This window comes from Trichechus manatus, unplaced genomic scaffold, assembly GCF_000243295.1.
Source record: "Trichechus manatus latirostris isolate Lorelei unplaced genomic scaffold, TriManLat1.0 scaffold00044, whole genome shotgun sequence".
Taxonomy (NCBI): Eukaryota; Metazoa; Chordata; class Mammalia; order Sirenia; family Trichechidae; genus Trichechus; species Trichechus manatus.
In genome coordinates this window covers 17,516,582-17,532,434 of record NW_004443980.1, presented here as the reverse complement: position 1 = coordinate 17,532,434, position 15,853 = coordinate 17,516,582, and positions in this window count along the sequence as shown.

Sequence of the window (15,853 nt, the reverse complement as noted above, 5' to 3'; positions counted from 1 at the left end):
CAAACAACCATTGCAGGAAATATGCTAGTAAAGTCAAGGGACTTTAAAGAGAAAATTTTATAAAATAATTTCAGCATTGGGGAAAAAATAACACATTTCATAATACAAAGAAACTATTTTGTCATTAGACATTATTAAAACACTTTAATACTAGAAGAAAGTGGATTACCATATTTAAGTTATCCAAATGGAGAGAAAAGTGAGCCAAAAATTTAAGTTCAGAAAAATTGAATTACAGCAATAAGAGCAAAGACAAGCTATTAATAACAGTCAGGGACTCATGGACTATTGCTCCCATGATCCCCTTCTATGGATTTTACTAGGCTATGATATTTGGGTAACTAGCATTCAAACTAGTCATAGAAACCATTACCATTGAGTTGATTCCAACTCTAGTCATAGGTGAGTATTTAACCTATCAATACTTATAGGGCTAAGACTAAACGAAGGTTTAAAAGAGAAAATATAGTATGCAATGGCTATATATTCTGATAACATAGGTATAGTACAACTGTTAAAAAATGGATTTTGAACGCACAGAGCATAGGTAAAAAGTAGTTTTTCTCTCCTCAGTAATTTTATTGGTGGTAGTCGCAGCCAATTTTATAATTCTGAGACTGTTGTGTGTGTAATGTGACATGAAGCAAAGTAGTAATTGTAGGACAATATACTTCTATTATCCCTTCTGTCCTTGAGAACCAAGATTATCAGTGTAGAAGAGTAGGGAAGTGGGTAGAGTAAAAAAGGCTAAATAAAAACACGATATCCCTGACTCTGAATAGAAGTTTCCAGAATAAACTCACAAGGTAATTTACCATATTCATAATAGTATAAATATACTAACATATATATACGTGTATACCAAAAACCCATTGCCATGGAGTTAATTCCGACTCATAGCGACACTATAGGGTAGAGTAGAACTGCCCCATAGGGTTTCCAAGGTTGTAAATCTTTATAGCAGCAGACTGCCACACCTTTCTCCCATGGAGTGACTGGTGGGTTGAAAACACTGACCTTTTGGTTAGTAGCTGAGTGCTTAACCACTGAGCCACATAAATTTATCTGCATATCTATAGATTTACGTATGATTTTATTCTGTATGATAAGTATTCATATACACTAAATCTAACTAAGATTCGAAGAACGATGGCCAACCCAGAAACAATAAGAAAGTGCTTTTGAAGATCAATTTCCAATATTAAAAAAAAAAAGGATGATTAGAGAAATTGCTGATTCCAGAAATGGGACTGGAAGTGTATAATATGAACTAGAAACATAATGTGCCAGATAACGAGAAAGATACCAAGACTACTAGTCATGTCAAAAGGACTTGGGAGTCAACATGAAGACATTTGAGCTTTAGAAAGCATATTAATTGCAATTGATTAAAACCCATAAATGTATTCTTACCTATAAATTTATAACGATATTCTTAAGAAATTTTGGAAGATCTTAGGCAAGTTATTATCTTAAAAACTTGTCAATAAATGGACAGGATTAAACATTTATAATGCATGCTTTATATAACTGTACCACTAGATTAAAAAAAAGAGGGGAAACATCCTTTTACAGAAGTATTCCAACTAATAATTATAAGAAAAATAACATAATTCAAATATCATTTTCTAATCTCTAATGAAGTAATAGATATTGAACATTGAAGCACTGAGCAACACCTGTAATCACGACAAAAAACAACATCAACAAGATGTTCAGTGCCTCCTGTTAAAAACCACATTGCCAAAGAGATTGCCAAAGAGATCAAACCTAAATTCAGGACTCAGTTAACAATTTCCAGAAAATCTGGAAGAAAGTGAACATATTAAACTGCACCAAGACAATGCAATCCAATGAAAGAGCCCAGGCTCTCAAAACATAAACTGGGAGGAAAAGAATGGGACAGAGGAGGAACCTGTAAATTAAGAGACTCAAAAGGTATTTCAACTTTTTTTTATTGGCCAAAATTAAGCTATAGGGTCTAGAGTTGCATGCTTGAGTGATAATAATATAAAAACAAATAGTAAAGTATTTACTCTAAAAGAACAGTTACTTTTTTCAGACCGAGACCTGCCTGTAATTGGAATGGGATGCGTAGAGAGGGTTCTTGGGTTGCTAGCATATTCCTGTCTCTTAATCTGTTTACAAGAGTGTTTGCCTTGTAATAACTCATTAAACTGTACATTTGTTTTGTGTAATTTACTGTATCTATGTCTTCGATTTCAATTGAAGACTTTAAAACGTCTAAGGTATTTCTACTATAATGTACTAGGTCATAATGCTAATTACATCCTTCCAACATTTTGATTATACCATTCTGACTTCCTAGTGAACATAGTTCATAAGGTCTAGCTCTGAGCCTCACAGTGCAGAGCATACCCTGCTATCATATCTACACTGTAAGGAATCCACTTGAGTAGCATTACCAACTCTACACCACAGTGTCACACTGTTACTAATGACAGGCCAAAAGAACACTATAATTTTTAAGCATATTTTTCTTTACCGGTTGGGAAGCAAATATTTATCTTCTATTTACAATAACTGAACATCTATATTAACTTTAGCTGTTTAACCTTTTTATGGTAAAACAGAACTAAAACATACATATGTTTTTTTAATTTTCATGGGTGTTCTAACACTCATTGATTGTGACCTTAGCCAGCAAATAAATTAACAAGTTAGAAATCTGGCCAACCTCAGAAGCAAAGTAAATGCAAAGAGGTACAAGAATGGAAGGTGTCTAACAAACTCTAACCTCTATGAAGAATCCATACTGAAAGCCAATTGTAAGTATAAACAGAAGCTAAAAGGGAAATCAAACCAAACTCATTACTCTGTTTTGACTGAAGGCAATCCCATGCTTTACAGAGTAAAACTTCCCCGTGGGGATTTCTTGGCTGTAATCTCTAAGGAAGCAGACCATCAGGCCTTTCTTCCACAGTGCTTTTCTGTGGGTTTGAACCACCAACATTTAGTCAAGCACAAACCGTTTGTGCCACCTGGGGGCCTTAAAACAGAAGCTACAGTACATATAATTACATACCATATTTTCCTTTAAATTTATTTTTGCTCTAAATATAATGTGTTTTAGTACAAATAATGCAAGCATAAAGATGGGTTCCAAATGAAAGTTTATTTTACATTAATATGTGCCTATAAAATTATCCCTGGTGGCCCAGTGATTAAGAGCTTGTTTCCTAACCAAAAGGTCAGTGATTCGAACCCACCAGCTGCTCCATGGGAGAAAGATGTGGCAGTCTGTTTTTGTAAAAAGATTTACAGCCTTGTAAACCGTATGGGGCAGTTCTACTCTGTCCCATAGGATCACTATGAGTCAGAATTGACTTGACTGCAATGACAATAATAATATTCAGTATAAAATGTATAAGATGTTCAATGCTGTAATTTGTTTGGATTCAATAGTAAGCATTGTTTTATAGCAATAAAATACAAGTCTGCAGTAAACAATCTTTGTTATTTGTCTTCTAGATTTATAGATACTGGATAACATTCCTTGCCCTAAGAACCCTTGCTAATATTGAGAGAGAGGGAGGTAGAGAATCAAGGGTGGGAAAGAGATCCCTTGCTTTAGAATGGAAATTTGCCTTGTGTTCTTACATTAGATTCACTTAGGCAATATATCAATCAGAGAAACTATTGAATTCATAAGAGATTTCCAACTCAATATCACAGTCATCTGAGTATTGGAAAATAAATTTAAAAAAATTCAAATTACAAAACCAAAATGTATATTGCTCACTCCAAATTATATTTATTCTGAACTGGTAACCCATTTATAGCTTATTAAGGGGGGGGGGGATAAAAAAAAAGAGCTGTCAGTATTTTGTAGCAGCCATTATCTTAAGGAATTACATTTAGTGCTAAGAAGCTGGTTTGTTAAAAGTTCTAATCTAAGCATTTGAACCACTATATAGGTGTTGGGATAGCTTTTCCTTTTACAATTTCTATCTGCAATGCTAATCACAGTTCTGGGAACTGATCAGTTTTACTTGCCAAGTTGTGTCAATTTATAAGGTAATTGTGTATGGCAGTGAGATTTCCTCAGAATGTTCTCAGAGATGAATTGGAAGTATCTAAAATCTTATAAAATTTAACATGTCTTCTGAAATATCTGCATGTATGTATTTGGATTTCTTGAGAGAATTGCATTAAAAAGAACTGTTAATATATTCACCTGCAATCAAAATAAGTCAAGAGTGCCTATAAAATCTTGTGTGCTCTCCATAGGAATTCCAATAAAAATAAATCCAAATTGTGGTTTTGTTTTCTAAGTATCAAAAGGCTTTTATATATTCTCAAAGAAATTTAAAGTATTTATTTGTGCTTTATCTAGACACAGCCTTGAACATATGTTAAAACTGGACATATCTTTTTACTATGTATTCTGATTTTGTCATTTCTTGATGAAAGTTTATTATCAATTTATAATGAAAGTTCATTTTTAATGTTCCAAGATGTTAATCTGATATGATAGTCAAAGACAGCAACTAACAACTCTGAGGTTCATTAGAAAAGTTGATGAAAATGTTGCAGGGAGAATAGAAAGAAGTATATTTCCATAACATTTCTCAAAATATATAGTTTGAATGGATGAGCGCAGCAGTAAGCTCTATACATCAAGTAGGAAAATGTTGAGTTAAAGGAAAGTTTCAGTGAAGAAAAATGTGCAAAGACTCTTGTTTCTTCCAGGGTCAAAGATTCAGTCAACCTTCGACTGTTAAAAAACGCTAGCATTACAGTGGATTTGGGAAAACAGTTTTGTGTTTTGGAAAAACTTTAGTTTGGCAAATAAAGGAGACAATAAAGTAAAAAAATTCGTATCTAAATGCCCTGAAGTCTTGCTATAACGTGACCTACTATAAGATGAATTTCTGTCTGAGGTATTTCTATCTTAGACTTCCTCCAAGGGGATTTATTAGAGTAAGTAGTAAAAGAATCTAGTTGTAACATTTTTTTAACCTATAGCAGTACAATATGGTATTGAGCATGTTATATACTCAAGTGCCCTTTCTTAAAAAAGAGAATATAAGATCAGAGAACATTTTTAAGTTTTTTTAACAGTAAAAAAGTATTTATATAATCACCATATATAAACTTATCTGTTCATTTATTTGTTCTTTACCCGCTAGTCTCATGATACATTTGTAGTCCCTACATATAGTTTGCAAAACATTAAAAAAAAAATCTTAATGCAAGCCCTTCATTTCACAGCCAAAAGGCAGACAAGCTAAAAACAGGCATTTTCATTGACAAAGTAGAATAGAAAATGGAGAAAATGATCCATTTCTTATGAGCACAGGCCCATTTCACAGAATTTTGCTCAAATCTTCAATGTGCCTGGGGAGAATGAGATAACTTGGTATGTTTGAGGTGGGCTGTTATTCATATAATATTGAGAATTAACACAAAAATTTTCTTACTGTAAAACTTCACATCTGGGATAGCTATAGGGATGAAACACAAGAAGGGACATCATCACATAGGATCAGGCTTTCCCATATATGGTGGAGTAAGAAAAACAGGAAAGTACCTTTTTGTATTGCTAGAAAACAGAAAGACACAGATCTGTGCAGATAAGATACATGGTCTCCCTAAACCCACATACAGTGATTCAGTAAGAGAAAAAGATGTTCTTTTTCTCAAGTCTTTTATCACTAAATCAATGTCAGAGATAGTCCATTCATTCCTGATGACAATTTCTAAGATTCAACACAATCCTGGTCCAGAAGTGTTGTTCCATCTTTGACCCCACTTTCCTTAATGGTTTAACTAATTCAGCTCCTCCCTGGATTCAAATATATGTGGTTGCTTTCAAATTTCTGACTCCTTGATAGAAATCATTCTTCCTCATCTGTTCTGTAGATTTTATGTAATATAATATATTTTTATTTTTCTACAAAAATCAAGCCCAATGTTATTTATTTCATTTATTTGCAAGAGGTTTCATGTCTCCATTACTGAAAAGAAAGCGTTATACTGTGGTTTGTGTTCTTAGGCTTTCGGAATGAAATGCATAAATTGGTAGATATTTTTTCATGCATTTCATACCTGAGACACTACCAGATGGTACTGTGCTAGTCTCAGTTTAATCACTATCTGAGAGACCTGGGCTCACAGCCAGACCTAACACACCATTGACTGTGAGAAAACAATGTAATACTGAACCGTACATGAAAATCACAAGCAGCACTTCTGTAGTTTAAACAGACATCTGTTTTGACATGTCGTGTTTATCTCATACACAGCATTTGTACCTATGTAGCTATAGATCGAAATCTTCAGATACTGGTATCTGCTTGTGTTGATTAATTTTATTTGTCAACATGGCAACATGGCTAGACTATGTTGTTGTTAGCTCCAGTGGAGCCAGCCCCAAACAAAACACTGGCCAGCTGGCCAGTCCTGCACCATCACCGTGATCAGTTGGGTATTGGACCATTGTGATTCATAGGGGTTTCTTATTGTTGTACTTTAAGTGAAAGTTTACAATTCAAGTTAGTCTCTCATACAAAAATTTATACATACATTGTTATGCAACCCTAATTGCTCTCCCTATACCGTAACAGCACACTCCTCCTTTCCACCCCTGATTTCCTGTGTCCATTTAACCAGCTCCTGACCCTCTCTGCCTTCTCATCTCACCTCCGGACAGGACCTGCCCATTTAGTCTCATGTATCTACTTGACCTAAGAAGCACACTCTTCACGAGTATCAGTTTATGTCCCATAGTCCAGTCTAATCTTTGTCTGAAGAGTTGGCCTCGGGAATGGTTTTAGTTCTGTGTTGACAGAGATTCTGGGGGCCATGATTTCTGGGGATCCTGCAGTCTAAGTCAGACCATTAATTACCAGAATTTGAGTTCTGTACCCCACTTTTCTCCTGCTCCATCAAGGACTCTCTGTTGTGTTCCCTGTCAGGGTGATCATTGGTGGCAGCCGGGCACCATCTAGTTCTTCTGGTCTCAGGCTGATGCATCTCTGGTTTATGTGGCCCTTTCTGTCTCTTGGGCTAATACTTTCCTTGTGACTTTGGTGTTCCTCATTCTCCTTTACTCCAGGTGGTTGGGACCAATTGATGCATCTTAGATGGCCACTCGCTAGCTTTTAAGACCCCAGATCCCACTCACCATAGTAGGATGCAGAACATTTTATTTATAAACTTTGTTATGCCAATTGACCTAGATGTCCCCTGAAAGCATGGTCCCCAGACCCTTGCCCTGGCTACTCTGTCGCTTGAAGTGTTTGTTGTGTTCAGGAAACTTCTTAGCTTTGGTTTAGTCCAGTTGTGCTGACTTCCCCTATAGTGTGTGCTGTCCTTCCATTCACCTAAGATAATTCTTGTCTACTATCTAGTGAATAACCCTCTCCCTCCCTCCTCACCCTTGTAACCATCAAAGAATGTTCTCTTCTGTGTTTAAACCTTTTCTTGAGTTCTTATAATAGTGATCTTATACATATTTGTCCTTCTGTGACTGACTAAATTTACTTAGCATAATGCCTTCCAGATTCCTCGATGTTATGTTTCATGGATTCATCGTTATTCTTTGTTGTTGCATAATTTTCTATTGTGTGAATACACCATGATTTGTTTATCCATTTGCCCATTGATGGACACCTACATTGTTTCCACTTTTTTGCTATTGTGAACAGTGCTGCAATGAACACGGCTGTGCATATATCTATTCATGTGACGGCTCTTATTTCTCCAGGATATATTCCAAGGAGTGGGATTGCTGGATTGTATGGTACTTCTATTTCTTGCTTTTTAAGGAAGCATCAAATCGATTTCCAAAGTGGTTGTACCATTTTACATTCCCACCAACAGTGTATAAGTAAGTGTTCCAGTCTCTCTGCAATCTATCCAACATTTATTATTTTGTGTTTTTCTGATTACTGCTAGTCTTGTTGGAGTGAGATGATATCTCATTGTAGTTTTGAACTGCATTTCCCTAATGGCTAGTGATTGTGAGCATTTCTTCATGTGTCTGTTAGCTGCCTGAGTGTCTTCTTTGGCAAAGTGCCTGCTCATATCCTTTGCCCATTTTTTAATAGGGTTATTTGTCTTTTTTATTGTTGAGGTTTTGCATTATCTTGTAGATTTTAGAGATTACATGCTGATTTGATTTGTTATAGACACAATTTTTTTGCCAATCTGTAGATTGTCTTTTGACTATTTCGGTGAAGTCTTTTGATGAGTGTAAGTGTTCGATTTTCAGGATCTCCCAGTTATCTGGTTTCTCTTCTGGTGTTTGTACATTGTTAGTAATGTTTTATATTCTGTTTCTGACATGTATTAAGACTTCTGGCATTATCCCTATTTTTTCTTCCATGATCTTTATTGTTTTTATTTTATATTTAGGTCTTTGGTCAATTTTTTGTTAGTTTTTCTGCATGGTGTGAGGTATGGGTCTTGTTTCAGTTTTTTACAGATGTATATCCAGTTATGCTAGCACCATTTGTTAGAGACTGTCTTTTCGCCAATTAATGGACTTTGGGCCTTTGTCAAATATCAGCCGCTCATAGGTAGATGAATTTACACCTGGATTCTCAATTCTGTTCCATTTGTCTATGTATCTGTTGTTGTACCAGTACCAGGCTGTTTTGACTACCGTGGTGGTATAATAGGTTCTAAAATCAGGTAGAGTGAGGCCTCCCACTTTGTTCATGATTCATAGGGTTTTTGTTGGTTGATTTTCAGTAGTAGATTTCCAGGTCTTTCTTCCTAGTCCATCTTAGTCCAGAAGCTCCACTGAAACCTGTTTAACATCATAGCAACACACAAGCTTCCACTGATAGGTGGTGGCGGTTGTGTATGAGATCTACTGGCTAGGAATAGAACCTGGGTATCCTGCGTGAAATTTGAGAGTTCTACCATGAAGAATTTTACCACCAAAACACCATTGCCCTCCAGCTAGGCTATAAACCAAAACACCAAACCCATTGTCATCTACTTGATTCAGACTCATAGACACCCTATAGGATAGAGTAGAACTACCCCATAGGTTTTCCAAGGAGCAGCTGGTAGATTCGAACTGCCATCTTTTTTGGTTAGCAGCTGAGCTCTTAACCACTGTGCCACCAGGCATCCTAGCTTGGCTATAGTACAAAGTTATTTAAACAAACACTAACCTAGGTGTAGCTGTGAATGTATTCTGTAAATGTGGTTAACATCTACAATCACTTGATTTTAAGTAAAGGGGATTACCCTAAAAAATGTGGATGGGACCTCATCCAAGAAGCAGAATGTCTTAAGAGCAAAAATTGAGAATTTCTTCTTGTCTCAAGACCACAGCATTAACCTGTGCTTGAGTTTGCAAACTGCTGGCCTGAACTAAGGATTTCAGACTCATCATGTGAGCCAATTACTTAAAGTAAGTCTTTTCTGATGTTTCCTGAGAGTGAGGTTATTGTATTTAACTTGGAAAGTCGCTAGCTTAACGAAGTCATCAAATAGAACACTGTACATGGGTGAACAGCCTGCTTTCAGACTAGAGGTTCTTTTACTTCCTTTGGGAACAAATTTTCAGAGATACTTGTGCATTTCAAAAATACATGTTTACTTTTCAAGAAGCAAAAAGAAACCTTGTTTTGGTTTTTGGTTTGGAAATATTCTCAATCTCCAATCTTTTTACTTTTATGTATGCTTATTGCATGCATTGTAATTGTCATCCAAATCTCAAGGGGATACAAACCTCTGGGTTTTGTACTGCATCTTTTTCTTCTTCTACCTCATCACCTTCTAGTCTCTCTTGAATTTTTGATCATCAATAGTACAGCTATAAAACATTGCTATTGTTTTAGATAATAACTGCTAGGAAGGTCTTATAGCTCATGGAAGACATTTAACAAGAATGAAAGAATCAGAAGAGAATTCTAGTTTCATTTTGACTAATTCATTATGGAGAATTTCTTTACTTTGCAAAATATTCCATAAATGATTTGGTTAACCCAACAGAACTTAGACCCCTGAAGCATACCTATTTTTAATTAACCTCTTAAGTTCAGTTTCATAACTAGATCAAAACAAAAAAATAATACATTATGAAGCTTTATAGAGGGTACAAAAATCATTTGCTGTAATAAAGACTTAATATTTACATGGTAATGTAAGTACAACTTAGCAAAGTAATTAATCTTTTGGTAAGCACAATCCATTCAAAACACTTTAGGCTTATGAGGAATGATTGCAGGAGCAAATGAGCTAAGCTTAAATTTTAGGAATTCTTCTAGGATTAGTTCCTATTCTGGCAGATCAAATAAATAGGTATTTAAATATAAATAATATAAATGCATATATCAAATTATATATATATATATAAAATGTAAATCATATATATGTTTTTGTGTATGCTTGTGTATGGTCATGTATATATAAATATATATATATATACAGTGCATATGTTGTTGTTGTTATGTGCCATTCAATTGGTTCTGACTCACAGTGAACCCTTGTACAACAGAAGGAAACACTGACCAGTTCTGTACCATCCTAACAGTCATTGCTATGTTTGAGCCCATTGTTGCAGCCACTGTGTCAATCCATCTCAGTGAAGGTCTTCTTCTTTTTTGCTAACTCTCTACATTTTCAAGCATAATGTCCGTCTCCAGGGACTGATCCCTCCTGATAACATGTCCAAAGTATGTGAGACGAAGTCTTTCATCCTCGCTTCTAAGGAGCATTCTGGCTGTACTTCTTCCAAGTCAGATTTGTTCAACCTTCTGGCAATCAATGGTATATTTAATATTCTTCACCAACACCATAATTTAAATGAATTAATTTTTCTTTGTGCCTTCCTTATTCATTGTCTTCCTTTCACATGCATATGAGGCTATAGAAAATACAATGGCTTGGGTCAGGCGCACCTTAGTCCTCAAAGTGACGTCTATGCTTTTTAACACTTTAAAGAGATCTTCTGCAGCAGATTTTCCCAATGCAATATATCATTTGATTTCTTGACTACTGCTTCCAAGGACATTGATTTTGGTTTCAAGTAAAATGAAATCATTAACAACTTATTTTCTCCATTTATCATGATGCTGCTTATTGGTTCAGTTGTGAGGATTTTTGTTTTCTTTATGTTGAGGTGCCATCCATACTGATCTTCATCAGTAAGTGCTTCAAGTCCTTTTCATATTCGGCAAGTAAGGTTGTGTCATCTACATAACGTGGGTTGTTAATCAGTCTTCCTCTAATCCTGATGCCATATTCTTCTTCATATAGTCTACCTTCTCAGATTATTTGCTCAGCATACAGATTGAATAAGTGTGGTGAAAGGATTCTACCATGATGTACACCTTTCCAGATTTGTTTTGTTTGAATACTACCTCTTGGTCTAAATATAGTGTGTACATGTATATATATATATAAAATACGATATTATATATGTATATATATATTTCTTAGTTCCAGTCACTTGAAGTTTTTGGTTACGCAATAGGGAGAAAGTATAGTACTATGTATTAAAATAACTAAAGTATAAATAATTAACCTTTATCTAACTAGATTTATTAAGTACTTTTAAAAAAATACACATTGTCTAATGAACTTTCATTTATTATAGTGAAAGTTTAAGGTTATGCAGTTAGCTGATGTATTCCTTTTCAAAAATTAAAAGTTTACATTATCTTTAAGATGTAAAATTGAAATAATAAACTCTACATAAATAAACTAGAAATACATCTATATTTTTGTTAAATATCAGTTAATAATATTATTATCTGCTACTTGAAAGACCTGGGCTGTATCATTTAGGATTAGTATTTCCACATATTATTTTGAAAGAATAAAATAATATTTTAGAAATATTATTTTAGCATATTCATGCTAATTAACAGGACATTATGAAATGGTGAGAAATGACATTGGCTTTTACCTTTCTTTTTGAAAGCAAGAAGTCCAAACACAGTGTTCAATAAATATTCCAAGTAAACAACTCTGTAGAAAAAAATACAGTGTTGTCATCTCACACAAAACTGTTAAAGTACCCCATTCTTATTTATGATAATTTCTGCACACACACAAAAGGGTATAAAGTACAATAGATGGGGAATATGGAAAAAAAAAAAAAAGAAAACTGATTCTGAACCATTTAGGAAATAAGAAGACAAATGAAATCATAATTTTCAGTATGATAAATTTCTTTAATGTTTTCAAGACTAAGATGTCTTTTATCAAAATAAAATACTTTGTGGGCAGTGCTATTCTTATTATCAGAAGTTAATAGATGAGAAAATCTGAAATTGAAGGGTCATAAACCCCTCAGAATCTTTTCACTATTTATTTTGTATTCCAAATATTTATTTGTATTCCAAATCCAGCATTCTTTTCACCCTTCCATGAGGCATTTATAGCTTTTGTCTGAATTTATAAATAATCTTCTTAAATATTTATTCAGTTTTTAAACCTGTATGACATATACATTTTATAAATTAAGGTCTAAAAATACTCAAATGTTTACTTATTTCAAAATATGTTTTATGGGAAGTCCTAAATATTGCCTACTGGTGTTTAATTTTTAGATAACTAATTATCTAGATTATGCTATTTTATTGAAAAAATTATTGGGTATGACCTTTACTAGCCTCTGTAAGTACTTAAAATATGCAGCTCTTTAACAGTAATTGATAAATATATTTGTTTGAATATTATTGGTAAAAATCATAAGACATTTTATTATGTTTCTTTTTATCCATGAGAATTTATACTGTGACAATTCATAATACCACATCTTTTCTAATATAAAAATATATATAAATCAATGCTTTACTTGGCTTCCCAGCACTACAGGTACTGTCTTTCAATAATGACCAAACAAAATAAAACAAGAGAACAGAATTTTAAGTTTACTGTTGTTCAAAAAGACCAACTGTAGAATAAAACAAGTTTCTCCACAGATCTGATAGCACTATGAGTCTTTTTACTGTGCAAAATTTTGTCTCCAGAGATGGGTTTTTTGATGGAATTGATCATCATTTCTTGACTGCTTTTCCTGTTCCTTCTGCAAAATCGGAAAAGTATTTTCTTACTCCTTAGATTCAGAGTGAAGGAATAAAAGTAGAACTAAATATGAATATTAATAAAAGCCTATATTGTATCTGCTCAAGAAGACTTCAAATCTCTCAAAGGTAATATAAAATCCTAACTGTCTAGTTAGAGCTCTTCAGGGTGCGAAGGTCCATGTGACAAGAACCAGAACTGGGCGTGGTCACTTCTATTCAGGCCAGTTCTCTTCCATTGATTATCACCAACTCTGACTTCTGGTGACCCTTGGCATCTTCTTCTTGACTTAGTTTCTTTTATGCTGAATTCTCTTTGGCCTTCTCATAGCTGCTTTCTTCCTTCACACTATCTGTCTTTCTAAACCAATGTCTGAGCTATTATTACTACTAGTGTCTTCAGCACATCATGTATTTGGGTTTATGTTTATCCCCAGTTACCCAACTATGGTTGTATCTGTCACAATAACTCATTTCCTAAATCAGTATTAGTTGGATTTTTCCAGCAGAGCTATTTCTGAGGAAACATTGAAGATTCAAACTCAGTTTAATTTTGATTATTGAAAGAAATGGTTGTCTCTGGTTTGATAAGTTTCAATGTCAAAAGATGGTTAAAAAGAAAAGACAACTACTTCTCTAAATACTCGTTCAGCAAGAGAGCTCATGCTTGGAAATCATGTGAAAACAATAGGTTCAAGGAAATAGTTTATTTTTAAACGGCAGGGCAAGTTTTCAGTAGGAAAGGATGCATGTTGGGTTTATCTTCTTAGATTTACTAATAATAATGGCAAATATGGGTAGGCACACAGAATTTGTTAACCAGTCAGGCTTCCCTTTTTTATTCTATGGGTTTGGAATGGAGATCAGTAAAGAGAATACATTAAGATCAAACCACAGAACAGAAGCAACAATGAAAAGTTGAGATTTTCTGATGAACGGGCCTGTATAAATTCATCTAGATTCACAGCTTCTGTGCTTTTATTTTCATTATTCCAAATGGTATTATACTATGAATACATAGTCCTCAGAATCATGGAAACAAAGAAATTTTTAGATCTTAGATGACATGTATATTTTATATGCAATTAAAATAAAATTCTGAGATGCCTCTAAGGTTACCAAGTTTGCTACTGACAAAGTTTGCAAAGTTAGACTCAGAATACAATTTTAGGGTCCTTTTCATTAAGACGCAGAGTCTTTCCATGTAATTCAAGTTTGTTTTAGTTAAGTGTTCTATTTTTAATGAATAATTATATCGAATTTCATGCTATCTCTAAGAGGTAGAGTACTTTCTGTAAGAAACAGTGATTTGGGTTTTAGATATCCTTACTGTGAGATGCCTATGAGAAAATAGTAAGAAGGAATTTGAACAGATAATTTTAAATTTCAGAATTGATATCTGGTTCCAAAGTACCCAACATATACACAATATTGGAAGCCACAGGCACTAATGAGGATGTCTGGGAATAGAGTCAGTGAAAGAAGAGGGCCTAGAACAGAACCCTGAGGAACTCTACTTTTGATTATTTTGTATCTCTGAATCCACAGGACATAAAATAATGCCTAGTAGAGTGTTGAACTAGTGGATTAAATAATTGTTATCCATTAGAGGATCCCCTCAAGAGCCTATTGTCAATGCATCCAAAGGAAGAAAGCATTTCAAAGAGAAGCTAGCAGGGTAAATCGCTGCTGAGAGATCAAGCATGATGAACTTCAAAACATTTCCAAGGATATATGGACCTCCTTTATCTCTAGTGATGTGAGTTTGGGTAGAATGAAGGAGATAAAAGCAAGATGACAGAAATAAGTCATAACCTGCTCTCAAGATATCCATAGGCTCATGTGGGTAGGGAAAAGAAACAGATATATTCATACATTATTACAATACCAAAACCAAAAGCCAAACCTGTTGCCATTGAATCCAACTCATAGTGACCCTATAGGACAGAGTAGAATTGCCCAACAGGGTTTCCAGAGAGCCGCTGGTGGATTTGAACTGCCACACTTTCAGTTAGCAACCATAGCTCTTAACCACTACACCACCAGGGCTCCTTAAGATAATACTATAAAGGAAAAAACAAAGGGTGCTATTGGAGACTACAGGTCATAGGAAGGCTTCTTAAAGAATGTGGTGCCTGAGCTGAGTCTCAAGGATCGGAGTGAGCAGTTGTGGATGAGTGATAGGGACTCTGATCAGCGCATTTCTGGTAGAGGAGGTACAATACAGAAACAGAAACGTGAAGGAAGACTTAGCGAACTGTACGTGAGTCCATATGGTTCTAACATAATCCACCATCATGCCAGGAACTGCCTGAGTTCCTATCTTGCTCCTCACTATTTCGGTCTAGTCCAATATATTTAACTGAAAAGAGAAAAGCAACTTTATTCCTAAAGTTTCTGAGTAACTTTGAGCTGTAGCTAATTTCTCCAGAGGATCTAAATTAACATTTACTTTATATAGACAGGAAATGGCATTAAAAGAGGATCAGTGTCTTTCCCAACTTATAAAAATAAGTGAAAGGGAGGACATACCCTTTTCAGTCTCTTAATATATAGGTATATAAAATCAAGCAAAGATAATGATCAGAATGGTAGAAAGAAATGCCTACTAAAGGAAAAGTTACACATTTTAAAAATAGTTCCACTGAAAATTATAGTATTTTTACTCATCTTTAAGAGTTTGTGGTAAATTGTATTCCTTTCATTTATTGTATCCGGTAAAAAAAGAGAAAATTTGAGGGACTCCGGCAAGATGGCGGTCTAGGCAGAAGCACCACGCCGTCCCTCCACAACAAAGATCCGAAAAACTAAGCCAAACAGAGAATCAACAATCC